This window comes from Engystomops pustulosus, chromosome 1 (assembly GCF_040894005.1).
Source record: "Engystomops pustulosus chromosome 1, aEngPut4.maternal, whole genome shotgun sequence".
In the NCBI taxonomy this organism is placed as follows: Eukaryota; Metazoa; Chordata; class Amphibia; order Anura; family Leptodactylidae; genus Engystomops; species Engystomops pustulosus.
Window position 1 is genome coordinate 60606431 of NC_092411.1, and position 14092 is coordinate 60620522.

General features: G+C 40.1%; 1 protein-coding gene across 1 annotated transcript in view; it reads right to left on the reverse strand.

Moving 5' to 3' along the window:
- Positions 1 to 12004, reverse strand: part of MARCHF3 (membrane associated ring-CH-type finger 3) — a 137953-nt gene extending 125949 nt beyond the window's left edge. The window contains exon 1 of the mRNA XM_072141581.1: positions 11833 to 12004. The gene's annotated coding sequence lies outside the window, so the exon portion shown is untranslated. The remainder of the gene's footprint in view (positions 1 to 11832) is intronic.
- Between the last annotated feature and the right edge of the window lie 2088 nt (positions 12005 to 14092).

Consider the following 14092-nt stretch of genomic DNA (forward strand, 5'->3'; position numbering starts at 1 on the left):
TCCTTGAACATAGGTTAAGCAATGTTTCCATAAAGAAGGAATCATATGACTTGGTAATGCAACTAAAGCCCTAACATGGAGGATTTTGGTAAATTAGCTGAAATAACAACTCACTATGTACTCCATTTTCAAAATATGTTACCTTTTCTTCCTTTTGTACAATAAAGTTGGATTTAGATTTATAGTCATTATAAATTGTATAAATTTTCCAGTTTGGTTTATATTGGAGCATTTCATTCTTGGTGTGTTCAGTGTTTCAGTTATGTCCTGACACGTAAAATCATAGAATCTAGAGAGGATATCCTTTTTTTTCTCATAAATAGATACATATATAGATATGCATATAACTATAATCTATTTTTTACAATAGTATTAGGCTGACTACCCCTTTATACATTGGAAATCATTTCACTAAACTTTGTGAGAGAAGAGAAGTAACAGCAGAGTGGATGACAATTATCTAGCAATACCTTGTGCATATAAACTATGTATTAATCTGCCATTATCAGAGCAGAATGCTTATGACATAACAACAATTGGAGATTTCTCCTTCATGTTGAGTACAGTAAAATTACTATCATCAGAAAAATTCACACAGATAACATTGAGGTTTTTTTTCTCTGCATAATGCAGCTGGATTGAACACAGAAAACAATGGATTCCTATACATAGCATCGAAGCTCTGGGATTTTTCTGGCCATGGATTTATGGAAAAGATTGATGCCAAAATTCTAGATGTTGAATGGTAAACATAATGGGGCGCATTTACTTACCCGGTCCTGCAGAGTTCACTAAAGTGCATTGTCCAACGGTGCCACTGTGCCACGATTCACTAAGATATCCTGCATGTGTCGCTTCCCTGCTCATGTCCGATGGAGTTCACCATCTTCTTCCCGGTGTATATAAGTGCATTGGATTGCAACAAAATATTGTTAAATCCAGCGCTTAGTCCAAATCAGTCTGATAGCCTGACAGCCCACCCCCGATATCTGCTGCATGAAAGCCGACTCAGCTGCACCAAAATCCGATCGCGTGCGCAACGATCCCCTGCTAAATACCTGTCACAGCCATGTCGGAAAATTCGGTGAAAGTGCGGCCGCGGACCCTTAGTAAATAAGCCCCTATGAGTAACAGGAACCTTATAAGGCAGTGATGGCGAACCTTTTAGCGACGGAGTGCCCAAACTGAAACCCCAAACCCCACTCATTTATCGCAAGGTGCCAACCAAAAATTAAAGCAGTAATTTATTGATCCCTGTTCTTCAACAACGTTCAATCATACTGGCCTTGTGAGGACACTGACACAGTAGAAAGAAGGAGGGAAAATTTGCATAATTGTAGCTTCTTTCCAGTGTCCCTGTGTACACAGAGAATCCTGTCTACAAATTCTCCCTCTTCCTACAGTCCCAAGTTGCCAAGTAACTATCACTGAAAGCAGCATCTTTTAAGTTGCTAGGAACTAGGAAAATTCTTTGAGACCTGTCTGGTGTGCTGGGGAGATGGCCCGGGTGCCCACAGAAAGATCTTGGAGTGCCGCCTCTGGCACCCGTGCCATAGGTTCGCCACCACTGTTATAAGGTCTCCTATAATGTACTTACGCAGGAAAAGGTTGCCTGTAGTAGCCATTAGCCGCAGGTCATGTGACCCACCGGCAGCAGAACTCAGGACTTCCTGTGACATCTTGTGTCCTGCTTGCTTCTAACAGATGGAGGGGGACAGGCAGTGGTTACAAAGAGACAAACACAGGACAAAACAAACAGAGAAGAATAATCCTACAATATACATACTTTTCCACCTCAAAACCATGAGAATACGACACATCTAGTAAAATATGCTACGGTTTTGTAGAACATATCGGGGCAGATTTACTTACCCGGTCCGTTCGCGATCCAGCGGCGCGTTCTCTGCACTGGATTCGGGTCCGGCCGGGATTCATCAAAGCAGTTCCTCCGCCGTCCACCAGGTGGCGCTGCTGCGCTGAAGTCCGCTGGAATGCCTCGAAATACACTGGCCTATCCAGGATGAAGGTGAGTGAAATTTTCGCGACACAATTTTTTTTTTAAATGCGGCGGTTTTTCCGAATACGTCGGGTTTTCGTTCGGCCACGCCCCCCCCATTTCCGTTGCATGCATACCGGCGCCGATGCGCCAAATTCTGATCGCGTGCGCCAAAAACCCGGGGCAATTCAGGTACAATCGGTGCAAATCGGAAATATTCGAGTAACACGTCGGGAAAACGCGAATCGGGCCCTTAGTAAATGACCCCCATCATGTCCTGAAAATATGTTATGTGCATAACTGCACTGCAATATCTAAAACAACAGTTATACTAATGCAGCATGTATCTTCAATGGCAAACATACAAAGACCTACCATACATGTCGTCTATATTGCTTTGGAGGTACCCACTCTAATACTGCACATAACAAAAGCCATTGATTGGATGCCCTAAAATGAACAGCAACTGAACCCATGAAAAATAAAGAGAAACTAATAACATTTCCTACTGACTGACGTCTTACAATTATTGTCATGGGTTATTTTGGATCCAAAATCATTTAAATGCAATCGTAATCTCTGGCGCACAATTTAATCTCTATTTCTACAAACGTATCCAGAAGAGTCTTCTGCTATTCTGGTTCTGACAAAATAGAAACAAAATCTGTCAGTGGATTAAGCTTTCTTCATCTGAAGTCATTTACCATGCAAACATGTTTTGTATGGTAATGTATGTAAACCATTTAGACTATCAAAAATAGTTATTATAAATAATATCTATCTCTTATCTATATATCTCTTAGAGCCGTTATGGCAAACCTGTTGGAGACAGAGTGCCCAAGCTACAACCAAAAGCCACTTATGTGTCGCAAAGTGCCAACATGACAATTTCAGCAGTAACTTATTGATCCCAGCTGTATCACAGGTTTTAATCGTATTGGCATCCTAAGGACACCAATAGAATAGAAAGATGGCGAAATTTGGATTGTAGCTTCCCTCCAGGGCCCCCTGATTCTTCCTCTTCAGAGCAGGAGCTCCAATGACAATCCATCTCTATCCACACCTTCTTGCTCCTCCGGTAATCCTGGCCGCCAAGGATGTCGCTTTAAAATAGCACTAAGCATGGCACATCCTGGGCTGTATTGGATCACAGGAGAAAACCTTGGACATGCCAAGATTAGCGCTATTTTAAAGTGACATCCTTGGCTGCCAGGATTGGATCACAGAAGTCCTAGCTGGCAAACTAGGTTGGGTGAGGGCCTGGGTGCCCATAGAAAGGGCTCTGAGTGCCACCTCTGGCACCCGTGCTATAGGTTCGCCACCACTGTCTTAGAGGTTCCAAAATTGATTTCTATTTGTTCAGGAAGTAAATTTGCCCTAAAAATGTGAAGCAATGTACATTACAATGTAAGCAGGAAAAAAAACAACAACAAACATTCACACTGCCACATAGGGGACGTATATATGGGCGATATATATATATATATATATATATATATATATATATATATGTACGTCCCCCATAGATGGCAATGGCCACACAGTGTGCTACAGGAGTGGTACGGTGGAGCACACGTTCGGCACCGTACCGCTCCGTACCCAGTGAAAAGATAGGACGTGCGCCATATATCCCTATGGAGAGGGGCGGGGTAAGCAGCTCTCACCTCCTCCTCCTCTACTCTCGCTGCCGTGTGCCCACTGTGTAACAGTGTGAATCCAGCCTTATATGTACATTATACAATGTGCAGGGTGTGTTTGGAACAGCTTATTTTTGCTACAGATGTAATATTTGCATTTTATTTTTACTACCCTTTGCAACTCCCTTATGTGAACTTAGTCTTATATTCTCTCACAAGATGTCTTCATGAATTGTGCAAATCCTTTCTGATCAATACGGATATCAATATATATCTATTACGTTATAATTAAGTCTCCAGATTTCATAGCCGTTTGTTCAATTTAACGTGTAATGAGAAGTGGGTGTGATGGCCACAGATTACTTCATCTCCTTATGGTCTCCTGACACTACATGGTGTAACACACATCCTGTTCAGAGCTATATCAAACCCTAATGAATGCTATGTATGCTTACAGCGGGGCTTGTAAAAGAGGCAGTAAAATGGGAGGAAATGAGTAAGGGGTGTTTATATGAAACTGCATTCATATTCTTTGACTGTACAGAACATTCCCGAATATACTTATCACTGATCACTGTTATATTATGGATCACTACAACCATCGTAACTGGAAGATGTAATATAATTATGTGTAATGCTGCAAAATATGTGAGATGAATAGATAACCCAATCAGTAGAGGGGATTGAATAAAATGCATGGTGGGAATGTGTATACTATAGTGCAGAGGTAACAGGAATACTAGGGTCCTGGACCCTAAGAATAAACAACTCTGCCAATTTTAAGAAAGCAATACTATTGGGAAAATCTATCAGAAGTGTCTGAAGTAAAACTGATCTAGTTGCCCAACAAAACCAATCAGAGCTCAGCTTTTATTTTATAAACAACTGTGGAAAAATGAAAGCTGAACTCTGACTGGTTGCCATGGACAGTTTTACCTTAGACCCTTCTGACAAATCTCCCACTATGACACTATCATGAACTTGAACTTGTTGAACGTGTACAGTTGGCACATTGATAGTCACCCAGCTTCTCTTAAGACTCCGAGTGGCAAACCTGCCCAATTCTCTAGACTAACAGGAGATGCATTAAAGGAAATCTTCCATCTAAAAATACATGTTAATTCAGGGACACCTACTCATAGCGCCAGGCACCCTGACTGTGACTTATATTTATTATCCATGTAGTTGGGATTCAAACAACTCAACTACATTTTATAAGTTCTAAATATTCTAAAATACAAACATTTTCTTACAACTGTACACCTAGGCTATTACCACATATAACACAGAATCAAACAAACAGACAGGATTTTTCCTGATATTTTTGTTGTTCAGCGTTCTTCTATACTGAGAAAACAGTATTGATTTGGTAAGAGACACATACATCCATAACTTACACCTGTTTTGCTCTAACCCTCCACCACAAAAGTCAACTATTTGTTCAAGCAAATGGATCAATAAGGCTCAATTTACCATTTAGTCTAAAGGTTGGGATACTACTAGGGACTACTAAATGTGGTGCCAGTTATATCACGCTGCTTCTATTCAATGGTTGGCTGCCTTTGACCTTCTTTTTGCATACTTAAGGAGCCCCTTAATGACCAGGCCTTAAAAGGACTTAAAGGGAACCTGTCATTAGAAAGGTTATTTTTACCTGAAGTCAGGTTCCAATAGTCTATGGCATGTTCATTTAAAAAATGCCTTTGTCAGCAGTATTAATAACCTCGCTCCCTACCAGCAGCATGTGGTGAGTCCCAGGGGGTGGGCAGTTGAAACGCCACAAGTTGTCTTCTCCTTAATCCCTCCTCCTCACTCAGGGAACAGGGGAGAGACTAAGGGAGGGGAAGGGCCATGAGTGAGGGGGAGGGTCAAGAGTGACGGGGAGGGAAGCAGGATAAGATATGTCGTTTCTGTAGTAAGATTGCTTTAGTGACCCTAATTTTTGGTAGGCTACTAAATCACTATATTCAATTACATTTAATTTTTAGCATCTAAATATTTATAATGTATTTAATGATTAATATATACAGTAATCATTTAAAATTTTATCAGGATTTGTTTTTTACAGTTTTAGTTATTCTGTGAAAATATAACAAACGGTGACTTGTTGCAATTTAACACCAAAATAATGAGTTCACTGTGGCGAAATGGATATTTATTTGTTGATCATATTGATTTTCAGGCATGTTACATTTCCATTAAGGAGAGATAAGTCAGTAGTAAGTTATGTCATTTTAAACAGTAGGCTTTTTGTTATGCGTAACCTGAGATTCTATTCTGTATCCTAAGACATACAAATCCTATGTTAAGAAGGAAACTGTGTTTTATATGTGTTTATATATTTAGTGTCAGTATATAAAAAGTAGGAGATAATAAATTATTTCACTTGTGTGATAAGGCCCTTTTGATATGAGCATTGAGGTAATTATTGCAATGATTAGCTTTTTTGTAGGCAGGAGATTTTACTTCCTTTATTTAAAGGGAACCTGTCACCAGGAGACCCATTTTTTGCACACGTACCAGTCCCCATAGAGCATAGTACATACACTGCCAAAGAGTTTTTGTATAAAAATGAGGTTTTACAGAAAAAATGATATGTTATATAGTACCTTTCAATGCCATGTGCTCTGCGACTAGGCCATTCGTCACCTGGGAGTGGCTATAGTTTTCCCACCCTCGGGAAACCGGACCTAGGTGTGTTCTTTTCAAATGTATGAAAATGTCCATCACCCGGCGCCCCCTGCAGTATCCCCGTTGTGGATGTGCACCCAGATATGCACAGATGAAACTGAGCCGGCCACAGGGTTTCCGCATTCATCTCATGTGGTCATAGCAGGTGGAATATCACTTGATGACGTGCACAGGGGGGATACAGCAGGGGGTGCCACTAAGCCAGGTGATGGGCATTTACATATATTTGAAAATGACACATGGAGGAGTGGAGAACCACTCCGCTATGGCAACTCCCAAGTGCCTAGTCACAGAGCAAATGGCATTGAAATGTACTATATAACAGTTTTTTCTGTAAAACCTATTTTTTTTTCCAAAAACTCTTTGGCGGTGTATGTACTATGCTTTATGGGGACTAGTGGGGTGCTAAAATGGGTCTCCTAGTGACAGGTTCCCTTTAAATTTACATGTTTTCTACTTGTTTTGGTCTATGTTATTTGTGCCAACAGGAGACCCTAAGACACTGCTGAAGATGAAAGACCTGTATTATGACAGCAGGCGGTCAGAAGCAAGTTACACTGAACACAGAGATAAAGAGGCATTTTTATTTTGGATGACCTTTAGTCCATCCCGCATTTTTGAATATTCCACATCACAAAGGTTGTACCCATTAATTTGGAAGCGTGTGATTGTATGTATATACATATATCTTACATATCTTATTTAAATATACACAAAATATACTAACACACCACACATACATCTTCCTAAATAATATTGTATTATCAGATGTCTAATGGCATACTAGTGGTTTTATGCCACGGTACATCGGTATCAGGAAATTTAACCAAAAATGTCAATTTAAGTTAATGTGCTAAGTCCATGTGGTATGTATTCAGCTAACACATGGATGACAATCCCTGCCATCTGACAGGACCCTTAGTTGGGGAGATTTATATTGACAAGTGAACTGCTCGGTAACTTAGCAGTCAACCTGCAGGGCAGTATAGGGCAAGGACAAATAATGATGGTTGACCATAACTTTTATAGATAGATGAGTAAGCAATAATGCACATAGATCACTCCATATCACCAGAAACCAATTCTTGATCATTGTAATTTATGTTGGTAAAGGGGCGATAGGCGCTTATAAATAATGATTTCAGTATAAATGGTATTTCAGAAAATTGCAAAAAGCTCTCACAAGTATGTTAATAAATCCCACCTATTTTTCTAAATGATTCATGATGAATACACAAGAAAAAGTATTGCGCAGCTTGTTGCGACAGAGAATGGAAACATGCTACGGAAGCCTGAAGAGCACATGGGTCAGTGCAGCAGTTTTTTGCTTACGTTATCAGTCGCACAGTAAACTGAGATAATTTGGAACAGGTTCTTATCACACTTCCTTCCCCTTTACAGAAACTCCCTGCTCAGTTTACTGTATCATCACACTACGGAGGTTTGAGAGGTCATTATAAAAACACTAACATTTCCAAACATGAAAGATTTCTAAATCATTTAAAAACAGGGTGTGGACAAAGCGGATCTAATGCATCCCAGATCAAAATGAATACAAAATATAGATATAGAAATAAGCATAATGGGATAACATATGATGGGGGGGGGGGGCATTGGGGGGGTATTCATCATGACTAGTGCATCACACGCTAGTCATGATACCCCCTCTGCAAGCATATGGTTCACACAATAAGAAACTCAGATCTTGGTATATCAAGCACATAAGGATTCATTCGGATTCAAACTATAGCAAATGTGCCAGACCCAGGCATCCTCACCCAGGCTCATGTCAAAACCCTCCATGCCTCCTTCCTGCCCACTTGGCGGGAAATGCAACTTTTTCATGGTTTGTACGCCAGAGTCCTGTATGGATGGATGGAGAGGGAGAAGATTACTGGGATTACTAATTTTTAAGTAAGTTTTATTATTTAGCGGGAAGGAGGGTGGGGAGTTTTAATGAAGGTGAGAATGTATAGCGGGGACTGGCTGTATATAAATTAATAATGGGTATACCGTATTGGGTGCTGTATATACTCTTATTTAAAGGATAATATGTATACATATACTGTAGCTCTTCTCATACATTTCAGGGGGGCTGAGCTGCAAATGAGCCATGTGATGAACTGCATGTGGCACAGGCTTGTGTAGTGGGGGCCCCATCACATGTGCATGTCCTATACTGTGCTTACCAAGAACTGACGGCACTTCCGCTATTTGTAATAGGGTCTTGGTTGCCAGATTACAGGAGAAGTGACGTCTCACTGGCTGCATTAAGAGCCAGGTGAGGACGCCACTCCACAGATGCTAGAGAAAGCACCGGACAGCGTGAAACGGCTGTCGCCTTTTCCTTTCCTATCTCTATCCTGGCTGGGCATCTATGTTGGACCTATTTTACTAGGTGATGAAATAAAGAAGATTCTTTTGAGTGGTGAGTGCTGCGTTTTCCCTTCATTTTCTTTACGTGAATAGTACTTTTGCTATGAACACTGAGCACCACCTGAATGCTTTTGTATAGTATTTTTGTGCCATCTTGGGATACTGATACCTGCACTTTAGACATATAGGAGTTATGCACCTATTTCATGCCCTTAGATCTATAGAAATCGGGGGGCATGCTGTTGGATGATGCGACTGATTCAGATTGAGCGCAGGATTTAACTTTCAAATTGTGTCGCAATTCAATGCACCAGAAAGAAGTAGGTGAACTCCGTCGGACCGGAGCGGGGAAGCAACACATGCAGGATATCGGGTGCATGATCTTTGTGAATGGCGCCACAGTGCATTGTCGTCGGACAATGCACTTTCTGTGAACTCCACCAGACGGGTAAGTGAATGTGCCCCCTTGTGTTTGAACCAGCAGTTCAAGACAGAAAATCCAGAGCAGGTCCTATTCCTACCAGTGTATGCGACTTGGGCAATCTTTTTTACTGTTATCTCTGAATGACACATCGACCGCAATAACTAAGCTTTTGTTTGGAACCAGAGAAAGCACAAGTGTGTGTGAAGGTTGCGTTAAACAGTCACTATCCTGTACTCATAATTATCATATGAGCCACACATCAGATACATTTCTGCCAAACGAGGCAATGTGTACAGGAAATTGACTGGTGGCCTCCTGATTATCTGCCAATGAGAACTACAGGCAGTCCCTCGGTTACGTACAAAATAGGTTCTGTAGGTTTGTTCTTAGGTTGAATGTGTATGTAAGTCGGAACTGTATATTTTATAATTGTAACCCCACCTTTGAGAACTCTTACAGGTGATCATTGTAGCCTGGGACTAAAGTACAGTAACTTACAAACATCCAGAGGTCCATTTGTAACAAGGGGTTGTCTGTAAGTCGGGTGTTCTTAAGTCGGGGACTGCCTGTATAAGGATGAGGCAGTTGGATTTTATCTGTCTGATCCTTTTGTTACTGGAAAGATAAGTCGCTCTCAGAGAAGCCAGACAAGCCTTCACCAGATAGTTATGTATTTGATGTGTATGGCCGGCCTTAGTAAATTCTCCCTTGTGGATATATTACAATTAACACTAAATATATGACATTGTAAAGTCTGCTCAAGCATTCCCAAGCTGTAATTTTTGTTGCTTTCTTTTGTTCTAAAAAAAAATCATTGGATCACAAGATCCACTCATACTCCACCAGCCTTTAATAAACAGGGTAAAAATATGCTCAGAAGACAATTATAGCTACAATCAATATTCTCTCCTCGTTGCTTGTTTTATTCAGCGGTACAATCGAATAATTATTAAAATTAGGATTTATTGTGCATGCGCTTGTGACACTGGTCTCTCTGGAATTTATTATGCAGTGCAGCCTATGAGGTGTCCATGAGGTCCCGAAGGTTATCTGAGCAGCATCCCAGTGAATTGTAGGCTTTAGCAGTTTATACAACCACAAATCATGGCTGTGTGCAAATGCTCCGAGTTTATATGGTGACATATTACCAAGCCACACTTGGCAGGGCGCTTGAGCTAATCTGTCATGTGCATGGGGCTGAGAGCATTGATAAGGTGGTTTGCATGTAAGACAGCTTGGAAGGAAGCTAGCTCTAGATTACAGCAGCATGGGGCTTACTTTATATCAGAGTATTAGACTATATTTTCCGGTCAATTACCCATTAGACAGAAAGTAGACTATGCAGGTAATAAGATAGATGATGGCCTTATGTTTTCTCATTTCACTCTTTACAAGTCATTTATCAAGAGCGATGGACTGACTCCGACACTGTACCAACAACATATATTCACCATTATATTAGATCGATTTATGCAGAAAAAAATTGCAAAAGAGGACGCGTGGTTTCATATGCAGTCCTGAAATACATCAACTTTTAGCTACTAGAACAGAGTATCTAGGTTTTGTATTAATATTAGCCTTTTCAATAAAGTTTGAGAGAATAAACATGAAAAATTGATGATATTATTCCCACTGGACACCTGCTGACAAGTAGAGTTGTCTAACTGGGGCATCAATATCAAAGTCTAGAATGGAGACAGGAGGTGGCAGCTTTCAGACACTGCAGATAGTATAGACTGGTGTTTTCCCACCCGATTTAATTGAAAACAAAGCAAAAATTTTCTACATTGCATTGAAAGTCACCTTTCAGCTACTATAACAGAGTATCCAGGTTTTCAGACACTGCAGATAGTATAGGTTGGAGTGTACCTGTCTTATCCAATGAGTATTTAATTGGAAAACAATAGCTACAATCTACTACATTGCACAAAAGTATAAGAAACCTTAATTCCCTAGAAAACAGTGAATAGAGAGATCACGCTGTAAGTTGCCACGGGCCATGTCACACTGATCCATACGTGTGAATATCTTATTGTAACACTTGGCACATGCAAGAGGTGTTCAAAGTCAAAACACTTGAAAATTTCCCTAGTGCTTCCAATGTGCTGTTCTAACAGATGGGAGGGCTGCTCGGGCTGTAAAGCAGGAGACGAGGCAGAAAGAAGGGATCTGAATTAAAAGGGCTGTAGATGATCGTAAAGTTTAAGGGCAAGAGCACAGACCTAGACGAAAACAGCTGTAGATCCAGACAATGACAAAGAGCAGACCCCCTAGTGATGTTATTCACAGGAGAAGTTCAAGATTAACACTCAACTTCAGCACACCACAAAACTGGGACTACCGGCTCTCATCATCAAGGACATGCTAAGCACTTGGACAGATGTGTCACACAGCTACTCACTGCTGTCACTACTACTTTACTCCTGGAGCTAAAATAGTTATAAAGGATGACCAAAGTCCAACATCCCAAATCTACAGTGACAAAAGGTACCGCCTGAATCTATACATAAAAAAAGCCTCCAATAATTATGGTCAAAAAATTTCTTCTTGACCCCACAAGGACAATTGCATCAATTCTCTCAGTAACATCAGTACATGGACACGCAGAAACACAATACACTGCAAAACCACATGCATTTATGAGAGCCGGTATACAACAGACCATCAGGTTACATGCACAAAAAACTGAAAAAATTCTAAAAACTCACCCTAGAAATGCAGCATTTATCAATAGTGGGAGGAGAACGGTGTCAATGACCTCTTCTAATTCCACTCCTAAATGACTGATAATGTGGAGAATGGGAGCAGCAGATTCCTAGCACTCACTTCCCAGGTCTTACAGCTGCCTGAGCTCTGAGCTCTGTCAATTCATTGACCTGCTGAGGAGGAGGATGGGACTCGCCACTGACTGACAGGTTCCAAAGCCAATCCCAGCCCTTGCCTAAAGCAGACAGAAACAAAGACAGACAGTCCTTCTGTGCAAAGAGGCGGAGCAGCAGCAGGGATTCATTCACCACTGCTGGCTGTGGGAAAGTAATGTGAGGAGGGAGGTGTGAACTGGAAGTCCTGTACAGTATGAGTTGGGGGAATGTGGACCCCTGCTGGACACAGATGTAGGGAATGTACAAGGACTGATGCTAGGCAGATTACAGATACCGTGTCAGTGCCAAGAGTCTTTACTATTATTATTTTTATGTATCATAGTGTGGAATAATTCTAGGACACAGTACAGATGAACTAGAGTTTAGATACATAAGACAAAAAACAAGTCGAATATAAATGTCATAAGTTTAAAAACAAGGACAATAATCATAAGACACAATTAATTACAATATACCAGTACATATAATAAGACTAAAAACAAGTACAATGTACATAACACAAAAACAACAAGAAGATACAGATCTTAAGATTAAAAACAAATACAATATTCATATCTTAAGATGGTATACATAAGACCAGAAGGTACAGTACACATAAGAAAAATGGATCATCAAAAAACTAAAACAAGTATGCTATAAATATCATAAGATTATAAACTAGTACAATATACACAAGACAAAAAGTACAATATACCTATCATAAGACTAAAAAAAAGCAAAATATACATATCATAAGACTAAAAACAAAAACAATATTCAGATCTTAAGACGGTATACATAAGACCAAAATGTTCAATATACTATGTACATAAGAAAAATGTACTGATTATAAATAACACTTAAACAAGACAAGACATACAATACTATATACATAAGAAAAATGTACAGATCAAAAGACTTAAACAAAACAAGACATACAATGTACATAAGACAAAAAGTACAATCATAAGACTAAAAAACAAGCAAAATATACTTAAGACTAAAACAAGTGCAATATACATAACAACAAAACACAATATATATAAGACAAGTATATAATCATCAACTAAACAATTAGGATATCTGTATAGAGGGATAGAGGATCTTGTCAGGGAGGGCATGCTGTCTACAAGGGGAGGCAGAAGGAGATAGTAGGTAAGGTTAGAATCTACTTACACTACATTGTACTGGATACAGGAAGAAGGATTTTTAGGTTCCTAATGAAGTAGGAGTTTTATCGGTAAGCGAGTTTTTAGAGCATGGGGGTTACAGATGATGTGTTGAAGATGGTTATGTCAGCATAGTAGTAGTATGGTCCAGGGTGTCCTGTCACACATCCATACTGACTGGCTCTGGCATAGGCCATTTTAGCTTTGAGAGCCAAAATACCCACAATGCAGCAGGCTTTAGGCAGATGCTTGGGGTTTTGTGGCTCACAGTGTGATTAAGAAGGTAGAGCCTGGGAAAGAAATGATGCTGGTTGGCTACACCATATCTACACCTCTTTTCACATGTAGTTCTTATTGGATGACCCTTTCATATTACAAAAACTGTTGTGTATCATACATACAACCTATAGAATAAAGCCACACTTACAAAAGAAGTATAATAAATATAAAAATATACTTTATTAGAGATCAGTAATGAGGGGACACAATTCATATGATAATGAATGCACTATATAAGTAGGGCACAATTAAAGGGGTTGCCCACTTTAAGCAAATAATTGATACTGTTTGTGTAATAAAAATTTCAATGATTTTCAAATATACTTCCTCACAGTTTTCTAGATCTCTACTTGGGGTCTTTCTATAGGAAGGAGAACAATGACCGGCAACTGTCCCCCACACATCAACGCAGCCGGTGGCTGAGAGAGTAGCACTTCTGCCTTGCAGCGCTAGGGTCCTGGATTCGAATTCCAACATCTTCAAAGAGTCAACATCTTCAAAGAGTTTGTATGTTCTCTCTGTGTTTGCATGGGTTTCCTCCGGTTTCCCCCCACACTCCAAAACATACTGGTAGGTTGTTTAGATTGTGAGCCCCATTGGGGACAGGGCCAATTTGACAAGCTCTGTGCAGTGCTGTGTAATCTGTATGCACTATATAA